This window comes from Morone saxatilis, unplaced genomic scaffold, assembly GCF_004916995.1.
Source record: "Morone saxatilis isolate NCDOM2014 unplaced genomic scaffold, NCSU_SB_2.0 Contig17, whole genome shotgun sequence".
Lineage (NCBI taxonomy): Eukaryota > Metazoa > Chordata > Actinopteri > Moronidae > Morone > Morone saxatilis.
Genome location: NW_023339729.1, coordinates 4,288,988 through 4,298,665, shown reverse-complemented (window position 1 = coordinate 4,298,665; position 9,678 = coordinate 4,288,988). Strand labels below are relative to the sequence as shown.

Sequence of the window (9,678 nt, the reverse complement as noted above, 5' to 3'; positions counted from 1 at the left end):
CACACATGCATGCACACACAAGCATACACAGCACCCCAGAGAGTCCAGGGGAGCAAAGGGAACCAGGGAAGGAAAACAAAATTATTTCTCTGACTGAAAAGGAGAACCTGCTTCCAGTAAAAAGAAAGAAGGGTGTTAAAGGTTGTTGTGTTTGCGTGTTTGCGGGACCTGGAGGATGTGATGAGTCACCGTTCCTCTGAGTCATCGCTAACAACGATGATAGGAGAAAGAGAATTATGGAGTCAAACAGGACTCCCTTCACACATCGGTGTTGTTTCAGAAAACACCAAAGTGTGTGAGAGTGCACATGTGATTCTGCACTGACCGCAGTGTGGAGGGTGTGTTTATGTGTTTGAGATTGATTTACCACTGAGCATGCACAGTGTGTTTGTTTGTGCAGTGCTACAGTGAGTAGGAAGACTGTCCTTCAACAAGAGGGCTGACTGTCACTGAGCACAGTGGTGTGTTTACAGAAAGTCCAAAAGTCGGCTGCATTCATGTGAGTCAGAGAAAGATGATGAGCCTACCTAAAGTTAAAGCTGCACTGATCTATATTTTTATACTTACACTGGGTCCATTGACTGTGTGTATTGTGAATAGTGTTGCCCTTAGCTCTGAGTCCACAGAGAATTATTACCCCAGTGTGCAGCTGTACAGAGCTTTTTGGCCTCTTTTAGCTAATTGTTTTTAACCCACAAAGTCCACTCTAATGAGCCTCGATACCAGCCACAGCAGGCAGTTGTTTTTCTTTAGTAAACAAGCAAAACAACAAGCTATGATAAACACAACACTTCCTGCACTAAGAGACAGAATATTGACTTACATTCATAGTAGGGATGCATGATAATTGGGATCAGGATAATGAGAAGTATATATGTTACTCCAATAATTCTATTATAGCTAATAAATTATCAGTTGGTAATAATAATAATTCTAATAATTTATTTTGAATTGTTATGCGAAAACTTTGATAGGATTTGTGTTCTATGAAAGCCAAAGTATGTTTGTGAAGTTTTTTGATGAACTTATTGAAAAAATAAATGACTATTTGAAGGGTTCTTTGTTTTTGTTGTACTAACAGTAGAGAGGCTATGGAATATTAGATCATCCATCTTTGCTCACTGCATCTATAATCTTTATTATTAGGTGTGTTTTCACATTTTCAAAAATGTGAAATTATTGGTTATGTTATTGGTATGAGTGAGAAGCAGGTAATTATTGGTAAATGTATCGGCTGAAAAAAATCCGTACCATGCGTCCCGACTTCAAAGCAATGCTAATGTTGCTCATTGTCTGATAGGCCTTTGTCACAGCAGACATTTTGACATGTCTTGGTAGGAAAAACAGGTGTTACTAACATGAACAATGTTTCTGTTCTATTCAAGTCTCCCAGTAAGCCATGACAGTGTGACAGACTGCTTTGTGTTAAAAAGGCTTAACAAGGGCCATTTTGCTCTCAAAATAACTATGATAATAACATCTAATGCAATACCGTTCAAAACTGACTGATTTCAAGAAGGAACATATGCTAAACATACAGATAAAACATACCACATTACACAATGAATGTCTAGACATATTAAAGAAAAAACAGTGACAATAAAAGTATTACCAACAATAACAAAACTAGGCAAACAAACGGTGAGTCAGGAAAGAGCTGCCTATATAAAGTAGTCCCAGCAAAGGCACAATGCCAAACAATTTCCAGCAAACTGCATCATTTGCAGCTGTAACAGGGCCCTGCCTTTTACTCGACAGGCAAAGATACAGGTAAATATATTATTACTGCTGTAAATTATAGTGTGTCAGAACAACGTTATTTAAGTCAGTATTGTTTTGTTTGAAAATCTTTGCAGGGATACTTCCTGTACATTCATCAGCACCGGATAGAGCCCTAGAACCTGCAGCCCCTTCCAGTCCTATTTTGATCACAGATACTCCAGTGTCCAGACCCACTGGCAATCAGTATCCATCCACTCCAGAAGATCCTGAATCACCTTTTGTGATCCCTGAGAGTCAGGACTTGAGAGCAGCAGTGGAATTATCGATACTAGGGAACATTCATCACACAAAAAGTCCAAGCATTAGAAGCACTAGAAGGATGCGGATTCTCCCTCTACAGGCAAAGTCAGATACAGGTAGATATCTTATTTAAAACACTGTAAATCAGGTGTCTCAAACTTAAATTGGCTTGGGGCCTCTACTGCTGTTGTCATCTCGTAGGAGGGCTGCTTCAGTATTTGAGTACTACAATAAAGCACAATATTCTGAAAATTACATTACTGCCATCATAAGTCAAACAGGAGTTTCTATACATTGCAGGCACCTTTGTCATTATTTTACACCAACTTAAAAAATAGAAACGTCTAGTATTGTATGAAAAACCTATAAGGGTAGTTTAAATTGTTATGAAACAACTACAAAAAATAATTCTATATATAATATAATAATAATCCTATATATAATATAATAATAATCCAATCAGGGTTTTTAAGGCCAATCACTGATTGCTGGAGGCGGTATCTGCCCATCAGCAACTATTCTTAACAACATTGTATATTAAGTATTAAAATTATTTATTAAATTATGAATTTACAACTGTTTATTTATTGGCAAGCAACATAATCCCCTCTCTCTCTCAGAGACCCAACTTAAACAAGAGCAGCCTATGCTGCTTATGGGGAGCAACTTAAGCTTTATTGTTTCCCACAGAACGGTGGAGGGGTATATTTCTATATCTATAGGTCATTTGTATACTTTGTGCTCTTGCTTTTTCTCTCCTTTTTCTGTCACTCGCACACACGTACGCATCTGTGTTACACACACCGGCTGCCCTGCCCCATCTTTTTCTGCTTCTCTTTCAATGTATCGTAAAGACTGTGTGTGTCTGTCAGTTACTTTGTTGGTCAGCAGGAAGATTTATAAAGTCGCTCAAGAAACACAACTCATGTTTTGGATTCCGTTTTCACAACAACAGTACACATACAAACAGTTGACAGAAAATTACAATTGTCAATGACTTATTTAACTTTATATGGAAAAATAACTGTAATAAACACTTTAATAATACCTCAATTTATATATATGCTCATGTCATTGCCTTCTCCAGGAGAAGAGTTGTGATATGAACAAAAATAAGCCTTATAAGATCAAAAGAGCTTACTTATATAACAATTATGAAAATGAAATTGTTAAATTTTAAAGCACTAAACTTTGCATTAAAAGCATCCCTTATACCTAAATTTATTATGAATCCAAATTGGTTCTCAGCAAAGTGAATTAAAAAGAGACTGTTTTCCATATTAGCTGGTTTCAGTACCAATATCAGAATATAATTATGAAATCCAAAGTCAAGTGTTATGGTGCAATGGAAATATATTAATCAAGGATAAACCATTATTTATTGAACAGATGTTTGAAAAAGGAATATTTTTTATTAATAAACAGTAGGGACAAAAACATGTCTTATAAATAAAATGTCATGCTGTCCATATAGTTGTTATTATTATTAACATAGCAAAAATAAACAACAAAATATATCAATTATACATGCATCTCAATAAAATATCTGCTGCACCGGCAGCTATTCAGTCCCAGTTTACATGTATTTATGCAACTACCTTTAATGTTTCCATCAGTTAAAAACTAAAACTAATTTACAGATACCTGCCTGAAAATGCTTAACAAATAGGTCATTCAACAGTGTGGCTTATGTCAATTTTGTGAAGAGGAAGAGGAGTCAGATGTTCATCTTTTTTGCCATTGTAAGGAAGGTGCATTGTTTTGGATTAAAGTTGAAAAATGGATTTCTGTATATATAATTAAAATTGTTATAGTTGTCCTTTCACCATAATGCTTGGTGATCTGGTGACAATATTTATGTTTTTGAAGCGTCAGTGGGATCTTAAAAATATTGTTAAAAGGAATAAAGAACACAACACATTTTTGAACATGGGTGAAAAACTAAGTGGGTGAAGGCAGAAGCTGATAAAAGTCAGGAGGGTTAGAAACATTTATGTTATTGTTGGTTTGTTTATTGTTATTTTTGGTGCATTGAATAATTACATGGGAGTGTGTATATGGATATGCATAGTATGTGTGTGTGTATATATAATATGTGTGCGTGTGTGTGTGTGAAGTATGTGTTTCTTTGTGAATATGTATCTATATGTATGTGGGTTGACTTATATGTGTGTATTGGTTTTAATGTATGTATAGATATGTTTGTATGTGTGGATACTTATATCCTATACTACAACCTTTGATGTAACATTGAGACTATAACAGATTTTTTGTGTTAATCTGGGTGTGTAGATAAATATCCTTTTGACCATTGAAAAAAAAAAAAAGACTCTTGCGGACGAGATTATATTATGTTTTGGCATCATGTTGCAGGGCGGAGGTAAAGGGAATGGCGGGCCGGAAATGTTTGAGGCTGGTAGTTTGAGACCTCTGTTGTAAATGAAACTGTGTCAGAATTACATTATTTAAGTCAGTTTTGTTTCAAAATCTTTGCAGGAATATGTCCTATACAGTCATCAGTACCAGATACTCCATCCATTCTAGGAGGCCCTGAACCATCTGTTGTGATTCCCAACACCCAGGACTTGAGAGCGGTAGCAGAATTATTGACCCTGGGGAACGTTCTTCTTCACACACAAACTCCAGAACCTGCATGTCTGCCGAACTGGACTGATGCACAGATACAGGACTGGGATGAAAACAACTTTCCCTCAGAGGCCACAGAACAACCTGCTCACAGTGAGAATCCATGCAACAAACTGCTGGTACAAAGAGCAAGAGTGCAACAGCCGCATCAAAGCAAGATTTTAAAATATTCACAAGATGAGTTTGATGGTCTGCTAAGGCGCACCAGAGCGCAACTGTTGACATTTAGAACAACAAAGTCTGTGGTTGCATACAATGCAAAGAGATTAGCCAATATTGCTTTAAAACAAGTAGGAAAAAGAGTGATGAAGGAAATACTCATAGATGCAGAAGCAAATGAGTAGCATGTGTTATTATGCTAAATAATTAGTGTCTGATATCCCCTATTTTATTTCAGTGTGTAATCATGGCTCGTTAATGTTTACGCAAAGTAAAACAACAAACGATGTGTTATTGTGATTAGTGATGATGAAAGCCATAGTGAAAATTATGAATCCAAAAACATTTCAGATGTAGAGGAGGAAATTAGGCAAATGGTTAATGATATAGTGAAGAAAATTGGCTTGAATATGACCCATCATCCCCACTCAGCAGTTTATGTGCTGTTGAAGATGAACTGGTCAAAATAGAAAAGGAGATTGTGGAATTGACCACTGCACAGAGTCTTCTGCAACAGAGTTTGTTGAACCAGATACAAAAATCCACACCCCTCATCACAAGTCTCAGAATGTGTAGAGTCAAACCCCAAAGTCCAAAATGTAGTAAAACTTAAATTAGGAGATGTTTTAGCGGCAGCGTTCTAAATTTTAGAACATCGGATGATATGCTTTAGATCGTTGTCACAGCAGCGTTACACAAACGTGGTGGTGTGAGGCGCAAATTGGGAAATGTCAGCTGATGATCAGATTATTCAAAAGAAAACAGGCATGTCTCTATGTCCCAACAAATACAGACAATAACTTGTGCTTCTCTATGTGTGTAGCGCGTTATATGTACCCTCACAAATGAAATCAAGCACAAGTGGGATATGCCTCAAACCATAAAATCTCACTTACAGATGGGTAAAAATTTGAACAGCATATGGGTGTTAAAATTCTTGTTTTTCAGCACAATCAAGGAACGAAGAAATTGGACACGTATCAAACCCGAGAACAACCCCATCCAAAAACACTATGGCTTTATCTGTACCAGGATCATTACCACATTAGTATTTCTGCTGTCTATGACACACACAACAGGATTTAAAACCCATACGCTGTCATTGTCATCGCATTTGCGGATGACTGTTTTGTCTTAACAGACACAAAGAAGTGACAGAATCCATAAACCGTGAAAGATTCAGACCATGTAATAACATTAAATATTGTGATGATTGCGGTAGCTTCTCCTCAGTAAGTCACCAAACAAATGCTGCAGGTCATAAATGCCGAAAAGGTAAATGTGGTCAATACAGAAATCTGTTAGGATCAAACATACAACATCAGTGTTATATACGATCTGAAAAAACGCCAAAGCCACAGACTTATGTCTCTTTTGACTTTGAAACAACATCACACAACAACAAACATGAAGCCAACTTTGTCTGTGTAACCAGAAATGGTGCGCTTCTGGTGCAACTTCAGGACAATCTGTTTAAAGAATATGTTAAGACATTCCTAAAATGAAAGCAAGATGCTTCAGGCTACCCCAGTTTTGCAAAATATGAGGAATCAAAAGCAAAATACATACAGGAATACTACGACAAAGAAGGGATTCAGCTAAATCCAGAAAAAATAGCTGTTGCTCAATTCTTTATAGGGTTGTTTTTCAATGCAGGAAAACCAGGTCACATGTGAGCTAGTCAAAGATCCTGAGCAATTCACATGTTCATTGACCAGTATGATGGCAGACAGTTTTCATTTGTGTCTGATTACATTGCCCTTGTTCAGTGGAGACATGCAGTAGGACAGGCTGCTAAAACTAAAAATATTATCTTCATCAGTGCAATGACAACACCATATGCACGACTTGTGCTCTATGACTTGATCGACAGGTTAGGGGAGAGATCCATCTATTCTGACACAGACAGCGTTGTTTTTGTGTCAAAGGTTGCAGACTGGGCCACCGAAACAGGTTGCTTTTTAGGGGACCTTACCGATGAGATTAATGGAGATACTGTAGGCGACGACTACATTGTTGAGTTTGTGTCAGGGTGTCCGTAATGCTACGCTCATCGGACACTCCAAAACAAGTCCCAATTGAAATGGCAAGGGAACCACTCTAAACGTCACACATGATGCCCTTGTGAGCCTTGTTTACAAGTTTGCGAGCCTTGACATGACACAAACTATAATGACAAAGTCAGACGCAAATAAAAAGGCATTCGAACTGGAAAACAAATCAGTTGAAAAAAGATTTCAAGTTGTGTACACCAACTGATCTGACAACATTGCCCTACAGCTCCTGATATGGGAGCTAGAGAAATTGAAGATTTTGATTTTAGACTGCAACATCCTTTTAGTCTAATTGTACCAGGTCCCTCAAACAGCAGAAAAACATATTTTGTAACAAAGCTAATTGAAAATAAAGATAAAGAAATAAAGATTTGATGAAAATGAGAAACTAATTTTGTTGAGCGTTTGTCTTTAAGCAATGATTTACTGTTACCTGTAAATAAAAACAATTGATTGATTAGTGATGATTTCATGAATGATGCTAGCAACAATGTTGACATTGAATGTTCTAAAAGGCAAAAGACCTTAAAACAAAACACACTATCAAAACTTAAAAAGAAGAAGGCAGGGATTGGACTAATGGCTGATAAAAAGATGTGCAGGTCAAAGAAAAAGAACTTCATCAACCAGTCCGGTGGATTTCTCTTCTCTCCTGACTATAACAGTTGCCCTTTATATTGAGTCTCATTGCATCAAGACCATAAGATATGGAACATGCTCAGAAAATGTTTCTAGTAGCTCAACAACAAGTTGATCTTTTAAGAAGACAGCCTGCACATGAGTCTATTCGAGAAACTGTTGAACATGAGCTGGATTATGCTATTAAAGACATTTTGGAGCAGAAAACTGAAAACATACATGAAAAAGCTGAACAATACTCTGGCTTTATCTTTCCTGACCAGCCACGATGGTTCAGACCATGCTAACACAGATAATTAAGAAACTTGATTAAATGTTGAATGACATACCAAAGAAACAGCAAGAAAAAGGCACGAAATATTTTGGATAAAATTAACTCATCAAAACACACATTACTTTTTGGAACCCACAAGCAGAGTTTGTCTCAAATGGAAATATTGTGAAAGGCTCTTATGTGTATGATTTAATAATGATTTATTATCTCAAAATATTCCCAAATGTCAACGTCCTGTAGGTTCGGAAGATTACATAAGTTCTTTGCTAGGTTGAATATACCTTCATCAGTTATACTAAATCAACAGGAAAAGAAAAAAAAAGTACCGTGCTTCACCATGACCTTGCTACTCCTCCTAACCACTGTATACCTCAAATTACAAAACGGTAAGGATTAATAGACTAAATTAACAAGTACTGTTGGTTAGGTGAGCTTAATTAGATATCCTTACCCACTCTTAACACACACATTTCTACAGGAATGCATACAAATATAAATAAAACAAAGTCATAGCCATATTAACAAAAGGTAGGCATTTTTTCTTGCCTACCTTTTGTCTTGGCCTCCTAAGAATCTTATTTTAAAGGTTACTGTAACTTCCTGTTTAAATAGCTTTTGATTGGACAGTGCTACAGATGTTTCCTAGCAACCAATTTGCACATTACTAAAGTCTTATCAAGAACATTCTTTAAGTTTTACTGGAGAAAGACGTAACACACAAACTTAGTGAAGCATTTACGAATAGCTGGCCCAAACCAGTCCAGGAACCTGAAACTGTAGAAGCTAAATGGAATTCAGCCATAATTCCTTTTAATATTTACACCTGTCCTTTTCCTTCTGTGTCATGTCACAGTGTCTCTTGTGAAAAGACCTATTGTTCGCTAATGCACACCGTAACAACTTTGCAGCGTAACAGGTCAGCTTGTGTTACAGCTTGTTGCATCAATGAACGCAGTTTTAGATCAAATGTCTTTTGTAGTGCTTCCAGCAAAGTGCAAAGTGTTTCTTTTCAGTGCGACTGAAATTAATCTGGATTATTCCAGTTTATTTATTTATTTGAAAGATATTTTGGGCTTTTTTATGCCTTTACTTGATGGTGAACATAAACAGGAAAGAAGATGTTAAAACACCCTGGTAGCTAACCTAGTTGAGCACATACCACATATCAAGGCTGTGTCCTTACTGCCGTGGCCCACATTCTAATCCAGCACCAGCCTTTTGCTGCATGTCACAAACAAACAATTGACAAGACAAATAGAGGATAAATCAAGTCATAACAGCACCAAATCAGAATAACAGCGCAAGCCCTGGCATCTGCTGTGGCTGACCTTCCTCCACAGAAACAATAGCGTCGCTGACGTCATAAATTGTTTACCAGGCTGGGTATTGCCGGGCAGCCCCCTCCCACACAATGATTTCTTGCAACTGGTAAGACACTTCGTAGACAAAGGAAAATTGTGTAACTTTGTAAGGAAAGTAATAAAGGTAACTAAAATAACAATGTTTATTAGTGTATTTACTTTAAGGATGATATCTGAACTAAATATAAGACTAAACACAAACAGATCCGGGATAGTAATGTGTATTGACGCTATCAAGGGGAATTTGTGGTTAACATAACAGGTAATAAAACTAAACAAACAGGTGTGGTAATGAAATGGCTAGGAAATGAACAGGTACGTAGTGCAGTTGGGTCCACTTCATAAGGTGCAAGGTTCAATTTATTCATCCATAAAAACATGGAAGCGCACCCATCCTAAACAACTAACTGTTGAGATAGAAAATAATATTTAAATGTGCACAAAGACATACACAACATTTAACAATAAAAACTTAAAACAAAAAATATGATATTTCTTCTTTTACAGAAAAGCACATTAGACA

At 36.7% G+C, this 9,678-nt stretch overlaps 1 long non-coding RNA gene across 1 annotated transcript in view; it reads left to right on the top strand.

Moving 5' to 3' along the window:
* Positions 1-7,249, top strand: part of LOC118327616 — a 32,652-nt gene extending 25,403 nt beyond the window's left edge. The window contains exon 4 of the long non-coding RNA XR_004796708.1: positions 4,519-7,249. This is a non-coding gene — a long non-coding RNA (uncharacterized LOC118327616). The remainder of the gene's footprint in view (positions 1-4,518) is intronic.
* Positions 7,250-9,678: the final 2,429 nt, after the last annotated feature.